The sequence below is a fragment of the Heteronotia binoei genome, chromosome 5, assembly GCF_032191835.1.
Source record: "Heteronotia binoei isolate CCM8104 ecotype False Entrance Well chromosome 5, APGP_CSIRO_Hbin_v1, whole genome shotgun sequence".
NCBI lineage: Eukaryota > Metazoa > Chordata > Lepidosauria > Squamata > Gekkonidae > Heteronotia > Heteronotia binoei.
The window spans coordinates 145,545,611-145,560,180 of record NC_083227.1 but is presented as its reverse complement, the minus strand read 5'-3'; the positions used below and the strand labels follow the sequence as shown (position 1 = coordinate 145,560,180).

Sequence of the window (14,570 nt, the reverse complement as noted above, 5' to 3'; positions counted from 1 at the left end):
ATTTAATCCCACTATACCTAGCAACCATCAAAAATAGAACTACAGTAATCTTAGGAAATAGTCTTTATGTGACTGGGAAGTACATGAGAAGAATAATATTCAAAGATACCCATGCTCAGTCAGTGCTCTCCACTAATGAACGTTCTAACATGATGTTTATCCATCTTAACCAAGCAGCCTTAGTAGCCAATCCAGTTAACCAGTTGCATAATCCACATGTCATGCTACCATTTACATTCCTGCAGTGCATGTGATGCTCTTGTGACTCTTGATTTATACAAAGATTGGGAATATAAACTAGGGTGATTAACAGGTGCACTTTATGATTCAGTTGAAAATATTCTAGCTCTTCTTGAGTAGAGGTCTTTCCCATCCTCAACCACATCTTTGGAGCTACAGTTTCATTTGAAAAATAAAAGTCAATATTGGTTTAAAATGATTGCATTGCTTTATGAAATAATAATTGGTGCAATGAATGTCAGAAATTCTAATTAATTTACATATGTATTAGAGTCCAATGGCATGAAAGAATTTACTTTGATTTTTTACACATTCAAATATTTATTTCTGTTGTGATTTCATATATCCATGGTTAATATCTTTCCTTTGATACCACCTGCTCACCACCAAATGTCATAAGTCTTAAAAGTTATGTGAAGCCTAATGGCATTCAAACTAACATTTGGAATTCTGGAATGAGAATAGACAATTAGGTGAAATTACTCTGATCTGCAGGATATATCTTACATGATATTAGATTGAAGTATAAAAAAACTGACTGAAGCCCCAGGATATGATTATCTACAAGCCACTTCAGCTGGTATATTTGCACTTAACTTGATTTATGGTTCATGCTCCCATGAACTGCTGCACTGAGATAGCTGAGCAGATCGTTGGCATTAGAGATCTAACTCCCATGATAGAACACAGCTTGGCTCTGTTGGGAATGGGATCAGATGTTAGCTGTTGTGTTACACTCACATTACAACTGGTTGTATTTCTGTGGCCAAAGCTTACTGATTGAATTTGAGCTTCACATTTTATGGATGTTACTGGTGTTAATATGGTTTAAGTGGTTAGCATATTGTCAGTGTTCAGCAATGTTCATTTCTATAATACAGTAAATTCCTTTTTTGTATTTTTTTTTTTTTGTGTGTGTGTCTGCACCTTGAAGTCATGGCAACCTCTGGTGACTGATCCCTACTGGGGGCCCGGAGGATATTCAGAGAGGTGGCTGAACGAAGCCTGCCCCTATCCTCCTGACTGCTGATATTTCAAGGATGACTAAGTACTTGCCAGAGTACCTGTTATGTCTTGAAACGAAGCTAATGTACCGCATGGCGATTGCTACAGAGGCGACCAGGGAAAACCCACTGGTCCCTGGATGTAGCTCGCTAGATGCCCCGCCCATCAACATCTGTGGTGGGAAGTTTAACTGGCCAGGATTGGACTGGTCAGGCTGGGGGCAGTTCCGGGGAATGTATATAAGTGGGACCCAGCCCGCGTATTCTCTCTCTTGTAATGTACCACCGAATAAAGCAGGTTGCTTTCAAACCGTCTTGACACTCAGTACATTACAGTACCCATTCAAGTACTTGCCAGAGTTGACCCTGCTTAGCTTCTGAGACCTGACATGATCAGGCTTGGCTGCGCTATCCAGGTCAGGGCTACAGTCAATGCATTATAAAAGCAAATATAATGGCTCCCTTTTTCCAGCTTGGACCCAATAATTCCCTTCCTACTAACAGCTTACTGGGAGTGCTCATTTTTGTACCCTTTAAAAATCAGGCACATGGAAACCCAATTCTGATTGGGACCAAAGTATGAGAGGAGGGTTTTGTTTAAGCCTGTCCTGAAATGCCCTGGGAGCTCTCTACCTGCCCCATTGGGGCAACATACAGGTACTGATGTAAGTCTTATTCTGCTGGAGGACATCTTTTTCCAGTAGGCAAAGACTTAGCAGAAAGCAATCATTGGATCCAGCCTGACAGAAAGAAGTCATTGGATTCAACCCTGTAGTAGTATATAGTAATTCATTAATATCCAAGAACTTCATATTGTTCAGATTGCAATTCATAAGTGCAGCTGATGGGCAAGTTTACTGGTGGTGGGTAACACAGAAATACTGCAAATGACCTATTTAGGGGGAAGTTAATTCAAAGTGTGTGAATATCCAAATGAGCCATGCTGTGTGCTCCGCTCGGCCCCCTCTGGACCTGGAGGGGGCTGGGTGTGGCATGTGGCTATTTGCTCAGCTCAGAGGTGTTTGGAGCAGTTCTAAATGCCTCTGAACTGAGCAAATGCACTGCGCAGCCAACCCAGCCCCTTCTGGGTCCAGAGGGGGCTGACTGGGGTACACAGCATGACTTGTTGGCTTGGTTCGGAGGCATTCAGACGCCTATGAGCCGAATAAATGTGCCACATTCCCTGCACAACCCCCTCCAGATCTGGAGGCTGAGTGGGGCACATGGCACAGCTTCCCCGCCCAGCCCTCCTGGGCTGAGCAGGGGCGGTGCATGCCCCTTGCCTGGGGCACCAGAAACCCCAGCAATGGTGCTGGTGCCAGCTCTTCATTCTGATCTCCCCTTCCCCAGAACTTACTCTTGTGAAGGAGAGGACTATTGGCTTGCAACCACAGCAGAAGTGGTCATTGTTAGAGACTGGCTATTCCATCTGGTTGATTGATTTCATGGTTAAAGGTATTCATTAGCATTAGGAATTGGAGAAATTGAGCCCCTAGTGGTTTCCAGATCAAAACTTACACTTGAGGAGGAGTGCAGCTTGTCAACAGGAAAGACTTAGACTGGTGTTTCCCAATGGCTGGGTCGAGACCCGGCACCGGGCCATGCAAGCCTCAATATCGGATCGCAGGGCCTCCCATCCCCTGGCTGTCCCCCCCCGCATCACCCCCTTGCATCTCCATCCCGCAGCGTTGCACCCCCCGTGCCTCCTTCTCCCTCCCTTCCCCACCTCAGGTCAATTTCAGGCTGTGTAAAGCCCCCCCCCGACCACCTGATCAGAGGGGAAAATGACACTGAGTGCTAATTCAGCATAGGGGCAGGCCAGCGGCAACTCGAACAGACCGCCTCTGGAAAGGGCACATGGTTGCTCCCTCCCCTGCACTTCCTTCCCATCAGGTGATCGGCGGGGGGGGGTGCTTTACACAGCCTGAAATTGACCAGCGGTGGGGAAAGGAGGGAGGAGGAGGCGCTTGAACGGCAAGAGTCAGCAGTTTTAAAGGTGAATTGCTCCCATCCCCTTTCTTTCCATTTCTTTCTTTCTTTCTTTCTCTTTCTTTCTTCCTTTTGTCCCTCCTTTCTTTCACTCCTTCCCTCTCTTTTCCTTCCCGTCCTGTCCCTCACCCAGCCCTCTCCCCCGCTTCAGAGAGAGAGAAGGGAAAAAAGACCAGCCACTGCCCACAGCCCAGCCAGCTCCCTCTGAACCTTAATTGTTGCTTGGGAGCCTCTGGAGCAGTGGGCAGCAGAGAAGGGGCTGAGTGGGGTTCCCCCTGCCAACACAGCTGTGAGTGGAGTCTCACCGGCCCACTGCAGTCCCAGCAGGATGGCTGATGGAGGCTTCTTCTCCCTGCAAACAATCCCGCCCCCTCTTCTCCACACTTTGCTTTGCTTCCCCTCCCCCCTGGCCAAATAGTGAAGCAGAGAGGGGCCAGGAATCACAGCACTGTGCTTTCGCACCGGCTCTTTGCTCCTCAGGGCTTGCTGCCTTCTCTTCCTCCTCACCTCATTTGCTGGGATGAGGAAAGGAATTTGTAACGCCCTCCCTCCCTTCCTTGCCATTGCTAATCTGAGTAGATCAGGTGGTGTGGGGGGAGAAGCTTAAAATGCCCTGGCATTTCATGTTTTCCCAGGATGCCATTTCGCGTTTTCCTTTCTTTCTTTCTTTCTCACTTTCTTTCTCTCTGTCAGTCCGTCTTTCCCCCCGTCTTCCTATCTCTCTCTCTCTCTCTTTTTTTTTTTCTGTCAGTCTTTCCCCCTGTCTTCTTTCTTCCTTCCTTGCCAATCTGAGTAGACCGGGGTGGGGAAGGGGGGGGGGGGAGAGAAGCTTGAAATGCCCTGTCATTTCATGTTTTCCCAGCACTGCCATTTCATTTCATTTCATTTCATTTCTTCTTTCTTTCTTTCTTTCTTTCTTTCTTTCTTTCTTTCTTTCTTTCTTTCTTTCTTTCTTTCTTTCTTTCTTTCTTTCTTTCTTTCTTTCTTTCTTTCTTTCTTTTCTCCTGACTCCTTCCTTTCTTCCCATTGCTAATCTGAATAGACCTGGGCGGGGGGGAGCTTGAAATGCCCTGCCATTTTATGTTTTCCCAGGCTGAGAGCATTTTATATTTTTAGTTTTCTGCGGTGTGATCCTTTTGCTTTTTCTTGATGTTCTATTTTTAAAATTACATTGCAAAATCCTACTATTCTACTTTTCCTAAACAAAATATTGCAAGAGTTTTAGGCTTGTTTGTACATAATTTCCCGGCTCCACCCACAAAGTCTCCTGGTTCTACCCCCAAATTTTAATGGGCCATGAAGGAGAAGTGTAAAAATAACGGGGCCACTGGGGAAAAAAGTTTGTGAAACCCTGACTTAGACAATGAAGAGCATCCATTGCTTGATGAATACTCCTGACAGCATGAGTGTTCAAGTTGAAAAGGATCACTGTGAGCCAACAAACTACAAATTTTAGCACAACCGCTATATTATTGTGGTTATTGTTTTTTTTTTATTCCTTTCTTTTTCTGTACAACATATATGTTTCTTCTTGATCTCATATTATCCTTATAACATGCGCTTACAGGGATTTCCTTTCTTAAATATGGCCTTTGTCAAGTAGAGTTTCCATTCTGTCCTATGGAAATGGAAGCAGAACTGGTTTTGGGTCTCAGATCTGCTGTGGGTTTGGCAGGTTAAAACACACTGGGCAACAGATGCCATCTCAGCAACTGGCAGAGACGGTGGCTCAGTGATAGAGCATCTGCTTGGGAAGCAGAAGGTCCCAGGTTCAATCCCCGGCATCTCCAAAAAAGGGTCCAGGCAAATAGGTGTGAAGAACCTCAGCTTGAGACCCTGGAGAGCCGCTGCCAGTCTGAGAAGACAATACTGACTTTGATGGACCAAGGGTCTGATTCAGTATAAGGCAGCTTCATATGTCATATGTCATATGTCATATGGCACGTGTTTTCTCAAGTGGTTAACTCCAAGATGAAGTCATTGTTTTGTTTAAAGGGGGGAGGTAAAGTGAAAGTTTCTCCTTGGCTCCCATGCTGTTTTAGCCTAATGAGGAGAGAAAATTAGAAGCATTTCCCCCTCAATTTTAGCTGCTGAGATCTGTTCCAGCCTTGCAATTCCGTATCATTCAAGGTTGATTTTTCTAGTAGAAGATTATTTTATGAACCTTACTGCACAATCCTGTGTAGAGTTACTCTTGTCTAAGGTCACTAAAATCAGTAAGCTTATACTGTAACAACACTGCATATCACTGCAATGATGGACTAGAAATATGCCCTCTCAAACTTAAGCTTGTATTTGGATATTAAGAGAATATTATTTAACTGCCTGTGGTAACTCCTGCAGGTTGAAAGAGGCCTTCACAATGCAGGCAATGGAAACGTTGTTGCATGGAGTAAATTAACAGCCTGAAATGAAAGAGAAGTTGTGTATGAAATGGATAAGCTGATAGAGGTAATGAAAGGCAAAAGTGAATTAGTGTACTTCATCCTCTGTGTTTTGCTGGAAAAGGATAAAGCTGGAAGGGGAGGATTTGCAAGTACTGAACTGAAGTATAATAATAATTTTTATTGCACTCTTTTACTTGCTCTCAAGGAAATGTGAAGGGTGATTAAAGCTATTCTAATGGAAGCAAAAACCACTGGAGTGAAAAGTGCCTCCACTTGTCAAGAGATGCCAAAGAATGAGACATGGTGGACACCTGGAGGGGTTGGAGAACAATGGCAGGCTGCATGCTGACCTTTAGTGAATTTTAATCTGTAAATTCATTTGTGCTTAGGTCTACTAATGCTTTTAGTTATTGCAAAGGCTTGTTTCTTGATTTTAGAGTGCTGAGAATAAATGAACTTTACGAATCAGCACTATGCATGTTGCATAATAAACAGGGTGTTTATGGCTACATCCAAATAATGTAACTTAACACAAAGCCTGTTGTATTCAATAGAAGTTATTTCTTTTGAACTAAAATATCAGCAGATATTTTGTTCTGGAAAACAGGGAAGTAATATGAAATTTATAGATATCCAAATATATATAACACTAACCTACAACAGCAGTTTTTCTAGGCAAAGGTGTAAAACCTTTTCCTAGATAAACTGCTCTGCTAAACTAGTATTATATATATTTGGGTAGCTAAAAATTCTGTATTGCTTCCAATTTTGCAAAAATCCCTTAATCTATGCAGTTATTTGAAGACTCAGAGACAGTTATTTGAGGACACAGAAACCTGAAAACCAAAATATACTGGTTCTTGTAATACACGGGGTAGTTCTTCTGACAGAGTGCAAAATCAAATGTTATTAAGTTAACCTGTAATACATGGGGTAGTTCTTCTGACAGAGTGCAAAATCAAATGTTATTAAGTTAACCTGGCACAATTAACTTCAGTACAATTATGAAACAGAATAGTTTCTTAAATTGGATGATATCCAATATGAAAGCTGCTTCATATATTTGGCTGGTTTTCAGTAGAGGTCTAACATGAATTTGTGGCATGTGAAATTTCTGTCTCAGGGTTTATGAGGTGGAACACCTCCAGAAGGATACTTATGACTTGTCATGCCAGTAATGTTCGTATTATAAAATCTCTGATTGTGAGATGACATGATAACCTAATAAATCCCTCAAACATATCTGCATTATTAAGCTGAGGTGAATTGGATACAATTTTACACAACAGTGTGCTCATCCACAGTTAAAGGAAAGAAATGAAATTTTTCCCATAAGTAGTATATGACAGGTTGCATATTTTGATTGGTAATTAATTGGTATTTAATACTATTTCAAATAAATCTATAGTGGCATAAGTAGAAGGCATAAATGTATGCTCAAAAAGAATAATTTATTCTGAACAAGGTATTAATTCAAGATTCGTGAAAGTTTTATAGAATCTGTTTCACTTTTCTTGTTAGATGACAGGGTAATTCCATGGAGTTCACTGTCTAAAACAACTGTTTTCTCCAGAGGAAATGATCTATGTCACCTGAAGATTAGTTGTAATTCCAGATGATCACCAGGCCACATCTGGATGTTGACAGCCCTACGAATATGAAATGTTTGAAATTATATTATAGCTGTAAAAGATTAGGAACTTGTTTATAGTAGTGGAAAACATGGCATGTAGATTTAGGCTACAACTTTTAAAATTCACTTTCCTTTCCCCCTACACTCACCTTCCCTTGTGTTTTTAGTTGCTAAACTTGAAACAAGGGGGTCTGAGTCCCTTGATCAATGTGAGCCAATTTAGGAGATAATTGTGTAATATAAATACAGCAAATATTAATATATCCTCAAAGCTCTATCCGTGACAATCAGAATCTGATGAGAGTTCTCCAAGTTCAGGCTTGACTATTCATCTTTTAAGATATTACTGTTGTGAATCCTTTCATGATCAGGGCTAAGGAAAATGGAAAGGAGCATAAAACTAATTCCAGACATTCCTGGAGGTCTTTACTTATTTTCCTATTCTGGCTTAATGGGAACAAGAGTAATCTATATTTTTAAAGCATGTGGTTATACATCTGGTTTTTAGTACCTGGAATAAATGCTTATAAACTAGTTGGAATATCTAATTCTCAATATGGTCCTATTGTAAATGCTAAAATCTGGAGACTGGGCCCATGGACAGACGAGATATATGTTTCTACAAAACTTTTTAAAAGCCCTGGGTTTGCAGAAACATCTGAAATCTTTTTTTAAAAATGAAGCTCTTGTGGATTTCCCACCACACAGCTGGGCACTGCACAACTTAACTGGAAAGCTAAAGATGGGGACAGATAAAGGTAGATTGCCTGGTGTTTGGGGAGGAGAAAAGGAGGCAGGGAAAGATGAGGATATGGGGGCTACTAGGAGAAGGAAAGAGGAAATCGCATGGAGAAAGTAATACAAAGGGAATTGAAGTGCTTCTTATGAATCATTGCTCCCCACAATGCAACTGGCAGCTGGCACAGTGCAGGGACAGGATGCTAAGGGAAGAGAAGGTGGGAAATCTGAAGGGGTGGGAGATAAATGTAGGTACGGCTGGGGGGGTAGGAAGGAAAGAAGGAGGCAGGAAAAATGAAGATGCTTGGTGGGATTCAGAGAAGGAAAAGAGGAAATAGTGATGGAGGAAAAATGAGATTCCCCCCACAAGTTCTTACAGATCCCTCACTTATAAAGTCCTAATTTGTGAGTTTCAAGTCTCTAGCTAATTCCAAGAATGGTTTAAGGTATTATTTTAGTTCCTTGATTGAAAGGGAGAAGGCATTCATATGAAATAAACTTAACTAGCTTAGGCCAGAAAACACAACTTTACTTCATTGAGCAGGGTTTGTAAAACGTATTTTGAACATAGAAAGAAATACATCAGTCAAAGAAATTAAAAATACATAATTGTTTTTTGGCTTTTCCTAGATGAAATAATAGATAAGGAATTTTTTTTAAAAAAAAAATTCTTTGCAGCCAGCCCACAACAATAAGAAATTAGTGATACTTTATTTCCATGAAGTTTTCCACTTTCTCTCTGCACACTCACAGATATCCACAGAATTGTTGGCCAGATTGCTCTTGAATGAGGTATGGGGGAATTTATAAGGTGGGCAAAGATGGCAAATGTGTGGGGTCAGTAACCTACAGGAGGCAGTCTACCCAGGAACCCTTCTAAATAATGAGATTGATGGTAAACTGAAAGGGTTTTATTAGAAAAATAGTTCAGGCATATAAGAATAACAACTCAGCAATCATACGGTCCTAGGAAAATCTGCAGGAAAATTGGATAGGGAAATAAATATGGGAATAATGCAGACAAGGGAAATACTGTACCGATCTCAAAGAATCCAGAAGCACAGGCCAATAGCGATGATGATGATGGAAGGGGGAGCAAGAAACAACCAGCATATCTTGCAAATAGGCCCAATACTGATCAGGTATTTGGGGGTGACTCAAGCAGCAAAGGTGGGGGTACCGCAAGAGACACACTGGACTGCCAAAAACCAGCCCTCTTATAGCCAAATTCATGTCCTAAAGCGCTTACAGGTGACATCTGACATCACCTCAGACCTGCTCCCAAGGAAATTGACAAAAGGATTAATGGGCATTGATGGTTTTACCTACTGCAAACCATCTCTAAAACAAAGAAATATGAGTGGTGAATTTAGCACCAAATTGCTAACTATTGTGACATCAGACCTAACACAAGGGGGAAGGTCTATGTGGCTGGATTAAGTCCTTGACAGTAATAATCTTTCTGGGTGTTTTCATTGTGTCAGATGCTTGCCTAGATGGTCGGCAGAAACAGTCTTTTATTAGGTGTTAAGACATGACAGCAAGCCTATTGTTGACCATTGGCTTCTTCATTTACATCTCCATAGTATGACTGGAGTAGGTGAGGCTCTCATCTTGCCTTTATGGCATTTGGCAGGATCAAGAGTTGTTTTAGGACAGCACAGGAACATGGCTTCTATGAGTGCTGCTTTTTGACGCTATCTTCAGGTGACAGGAATGCAGTCGCAGTCTGCAGGGCTAGGCAGCTCTTTAGGGAAGCACTATCTGAAGTCCTTCTTGGCAGAAGAAGCTCAAACAGTCACAACAATATTAGGAGCAGGCAAGGAACTGCCTGGAGCCTGGCTCGAAAGCACTGCTGCATGGTTCACACAAGATAAATGTCCATACTGGGCCGGCATGAGTACCCAATACTTAAAGTCCAACAAGACTGAATGTCCAATAAGGCAGGATGCATATGAGCTTAATGATAAAAGTCCATAATGGCTAAGAATCTCTGTGGGTCTGATACCAGGGCCAGGGTAAACATAGTCCATTAATGGTGGGAGAGGGGGGTCCAGGGCTAACAGAATGTCCATAGCATATATTGGATATGAAGAATAGGTTTTTATACCCTACTTTTTTCTATCTTATAGACTCAGTCTCAAAGTGGTTTACAATCATCTTCCTTTCCTCTCCTCACAACAGGCGCTTTGTGAGATAGGTGGGGCTGAGAGAGTTCGGAGAGAACAGTGACTGGCCCAAGGTCACCCAGCAGGCTTCATGTGAGGGAGTGGGGAATCATACCCGGTTCTTCAGATTAGAAGCCATTGCTCTTAACTGCAACGTCATGTCTGTTTTTCTGGACAACTTATATACGTGAATGGCTCTTTGGGTTTCACGTTCTCATGAAAAAAGAGTTGCGCATGTTGATATGCATTATACAAACACACTCATAGCAAAAGTTTGGCTGTATTCTAACAGGAACCTTAATTGGGCAATTAGGTTTCGGTCACAGTGTATTCTAGGAAGATAACTAATAGACTGGACAAGTACAGGCTTGTAGTAGCAAGTAAAATAACAGAGTTGTTTTGAGTGAAGTTATTACGCAGTAAGAAACAGCTCAACCTGCATTAGAGTTATTATAGTTGAGCTGTCTCTTACTGCCTAATAACTTAACCCTGCAAATTATAATTTTTAGGTGCAACCGCTGATGTTTATAAAAGCTGTCCCAGAAGCCCCAGTGTTGGGCCAAATCAGGACGGATATTCATTTCCTTATGTTATTGTGGACACATGTCAGAGTTTTTGCCCCCCAAAGTTGGAATGAAGAGTCAGACACAATAAATTGGATGAAATTTAGGGCCACTGTATTGAATTTTACTCAAAAATTGGCAAGGGCTAAACAGCACAAGTGGCCTAGTCAGGGCCAGGGGTCTCAACAGACATCTCCCCTACCATTTAACGGGTAAGCGACCAATCCCCTGGCCAGAGCTGCACACCACAGCTCCAACCAGGCCAGCTCAGCAAGCAGGTAAAACCTGGAAAGTCCCCCCATGAGCCGGGCAAGTCAATGAGACGACCTTCCAGGTAAGCCCCAAAGGATGGTCTGCATTCTCCCACCCCGGGCTGGCAAGCCCAAAGGTTGATCCTGACAGAACCCTAACCCCACAAAGGGGGGATGCTTTTTGCCCCTCCCCAGCTGCATAAGTTCATTAACCACAAAACCTGCCATAGCAAAGTGACCAACCTATTTAACAGCACCTCCCTATAGCCAAATCCCCAATCCACTGACCAGTTATGTAGGGTAGGCAAAAAAAACACCCCAACGTTTCAGCCAATCAGCTGGGGATCAAAAAATTCCTACCAGGCCCCTCAGCAAAGGAGGCAACCAGCAAATGCCTACATACCAATCAGGGTGGGAGGGAGGGCCGATCGTGCAATGAAGACTGGCACAGGCAAGGAGACCACGCTGCTGTCGCAGCCAGCTCCACCCCCAAGCCTGCGCCCAGTGGGCTGTCAATCTTCCTCCTTCTTCACCAATGGGTGGCAAATGTGTCCCTCCGACCTCACAGCGAGGCTGCAGGCCGGTTGGGACAAAATCTTCAGACTGAGAGAAGAAAAAGCTTCCTCCCAAAGGTTTAAGATTACCAAAAGTTCGTATTTGGTAAATTGCCATTTTCCAGTCCATGTACTCATGGCAAAGTAAATATTTTTGTCACACTTACTAAATGATGGTATGACTTTTTTTGTCCTATGCTGAAACTTCCTGTAAATAAAAAGACTATATGAAGCAGTCCAGTATATTATAGCTCATTCAACTTAGCCATATGCATTCAGGATAGATGTCAATAAGGTAAGGTGAGTGGAGACAAAATAATATAGTGATAATTGTTAGAAAACAATTATCACTATATTATTTTGTCTCCACTCTCCTTACTTTATTGACCTCTGCTGAAATATGCTCAATTCAGAATTTACGCAAATGATTATATTAGGGGTTTAGATACATACAAAGTCTTTGGGGTTTGTTTTGGCTGGCAATAATAGTCCAGATGCCCAACCATAGATGTTACTTTTCCAGCATGGGCATCTGGTTTCTTGGCACACACAAACACACTTGGCATGCTTAGAAGCAGGGACACTTAGTAGACTGGCTATCCACTTAGTAACCATTAAAAGGAAATGAATACTGCATTATGTTGGCCTTATGCCTCTTATTTACTATGAGTACATTCTGTATAAAGGACTGAGATATGCATGAGGTCACAGGGAATAAATAACCTTCAGTGATTTAGCAAGAATGCCTCTAAAGATGGCATACAATTTTTAAAAAATCCTTTTGACCAGGGGTCTTCAATGTGGGTATGGTACCTGCTGATACCTTTCCTGGTGTTTGTAGAAAGTGGGAATCTTACCCACCAGTCTTCTGATTGGCCAATGAAGAGAGGATTGGCTGTGCAGATTTTTAAAAATGTTGCTTTGGCAGCAGCTGCCACCGTAGCACAAGGATCTTCAACTTGTGACTGGAGGTAAGCTGCAGCGGCCATTTTGTTACAATCATTCTGTGGCTGCACCCACCGTATGGTGTAATAATTCCAAATGTGCCCAGAGGCTCAAAAAGGTTGGAGAGCCCTGCTTTAGGTGATAAACCATTCACACTGATGAGTCCTATCCAGTTTCACAGGCAGGTGCAGTAAGTGGAATATTATAGGGACTTGCCTTTAACTTCCATCATTTTTTTAAAAAAAAATTCTGGCACACTGAACATATGAAGCTGCCTTATACTGAATCAGACCCTGGGTCCATCAAAGTCAGTATTGTCTACTCAGACTGGCAGCGGCTCTCCAAGGTCTCAAGCTGAGGTTTTTCATGCCTATTTGCCTGGACCCTTTTTTGGAGATGCCAGGGATTGATCCTGGGACCTTCTGCTTCCCAAGTGGCCTAGTCAGGGCCAGGGGTCTCAACAGACATCTCCCCTACCATTTAACGGGTAAGCGACCAATCCCCTGGCCAGAGCTGCACACCACAGCTCCAACCAGGCCAGCTCAGCAAGCAGGTAAAACCTGGAAAGTCCCCCCATGAGCCGGGCAACTCAATGAGACGACCTACCACTGAGCCACCGTCCCTCTGTACATTATAGTCCCACTGGGAATATAAGGACTTGAACTGATGGTCTAATGTGGTTGTACACAGAAGGAAATCATGGTGACATACTCCTCTCGTTTTCCAGTGAAACGTTCGTTTAACAGCTGGTCAAAAATTTGGATGTCAACATACCCCCCCATCGAAAGACACCTATTGTGGAAATAGGCTGGCCCAATGTGGTTCTGCTGATTTTCATCACCACGAACCTCATATTTTGGCAGTTTGCAGCATTATGGCGAAAATATCTAGGAAACAGAGGGGGAAGCTGATTCAAAAGGAATGACGATGAAGCCTCAAGGATGCAGTTCAAGCAAATGCCACACCACTGTTTCTATGTGTGAACTGGATCTATATATAAGTCCTTTGTGTCTTCAACCATTAACTTCAGCTCAGGAATTAAGAGAGCTGCAACTCTAGAGCTCTTAATTTTATATTATCCTGGGTAATCCTTAAGTATGGAGCGCAGCAAGGGTATCTTTACTCACACAGGTTTCAGCACCATCAGTCATAGGGTATCTAGGGACAGCTCCCTGTTATTAAATGCTGTTGGCAAGACTTACACATTTTTTAATGGGGGAAGATGCTTCTTGTGTCCCTGGGTGCGGCCACACCTCACATTAAAAGCGGGTGTGTAGTGCTCAAATTTGAACCGCTGAATATTGATTCGATGCAGGGCTGTTCAGACGAGCATCCAAGAATGCGACTCATTCTGTTGTTGAGCGATCACACATCCAAAACTATCACGCTCTTTTCTTGGAGCATGTGTGATCAGATGTTGATTTCTGGGAGGGGGGGGGTCCATTGAACATGCGCCCAACTGTTTGGAGGTGGGAAATCAAACATTGCTTCAGAGGCGGGGGGGAGGGGGAAAATTTCCAGAATTAACATTGCGGATTCAAACTAGGAAACTGCCAGGAATTAATTTCCTAGAAATTGGAAGTGACAATGATATCTGGAAATCCTCCACATTGAAAAAAAAGATTTTTTTTTCCTGTTCTGAAGAGTGGGATAACGTTTCCTCCCCCGCCCCTCCGATCCTGTGTTGATCAGAGAAGCAGAAGCGTCACCTCAGATTCTCAGATGATCTGGCAATGAGCATGTCTGCTGGGGCTGTTTTTTTTTTTTAAAGGTGGGAGGGACGGTAAACATTCCAAGGGATAGTATCGTGCATGAGCTGTCCAAACGGGAAAAAGCCAATCTTGTGCCGCTGTTTTGAAAAAGGGCCGGACTTTCTGCGCTGTCAAATTAATGCAGCACTGATCCGCAGCAAGTTGGAATGACCCTGGATGACGCTCAATTGCCGGATGTGGATGTCTGAACGAACACATTTAATCCATCAGCGAGACGGAGCTGTGTCGCCACTAATGGTACTTCTGGCTGCACCCCTTGACTCCCAAGTGAGCATTCCCTTTGATATTGAATGCTGTTCTATCTCACCATAACTTCTGTACTTCTA

At 42.9% G+C, this 14,570-nt stretch overlaps 1 protein-coding gene across 2 annotated transcripts in view; it reads left to right on the top strand.

Moving 5' to 3' along the window:
* Nucleotides 1-14,570, top strand: part of PPP2R2B (protein phosphatase 2 regulatory subunit Bbeta) — a 417,322-nt gene that overhangs the window by 124,135 nt on the left and 278,617 nt on the right. The window lies entirely within an intron of this gene.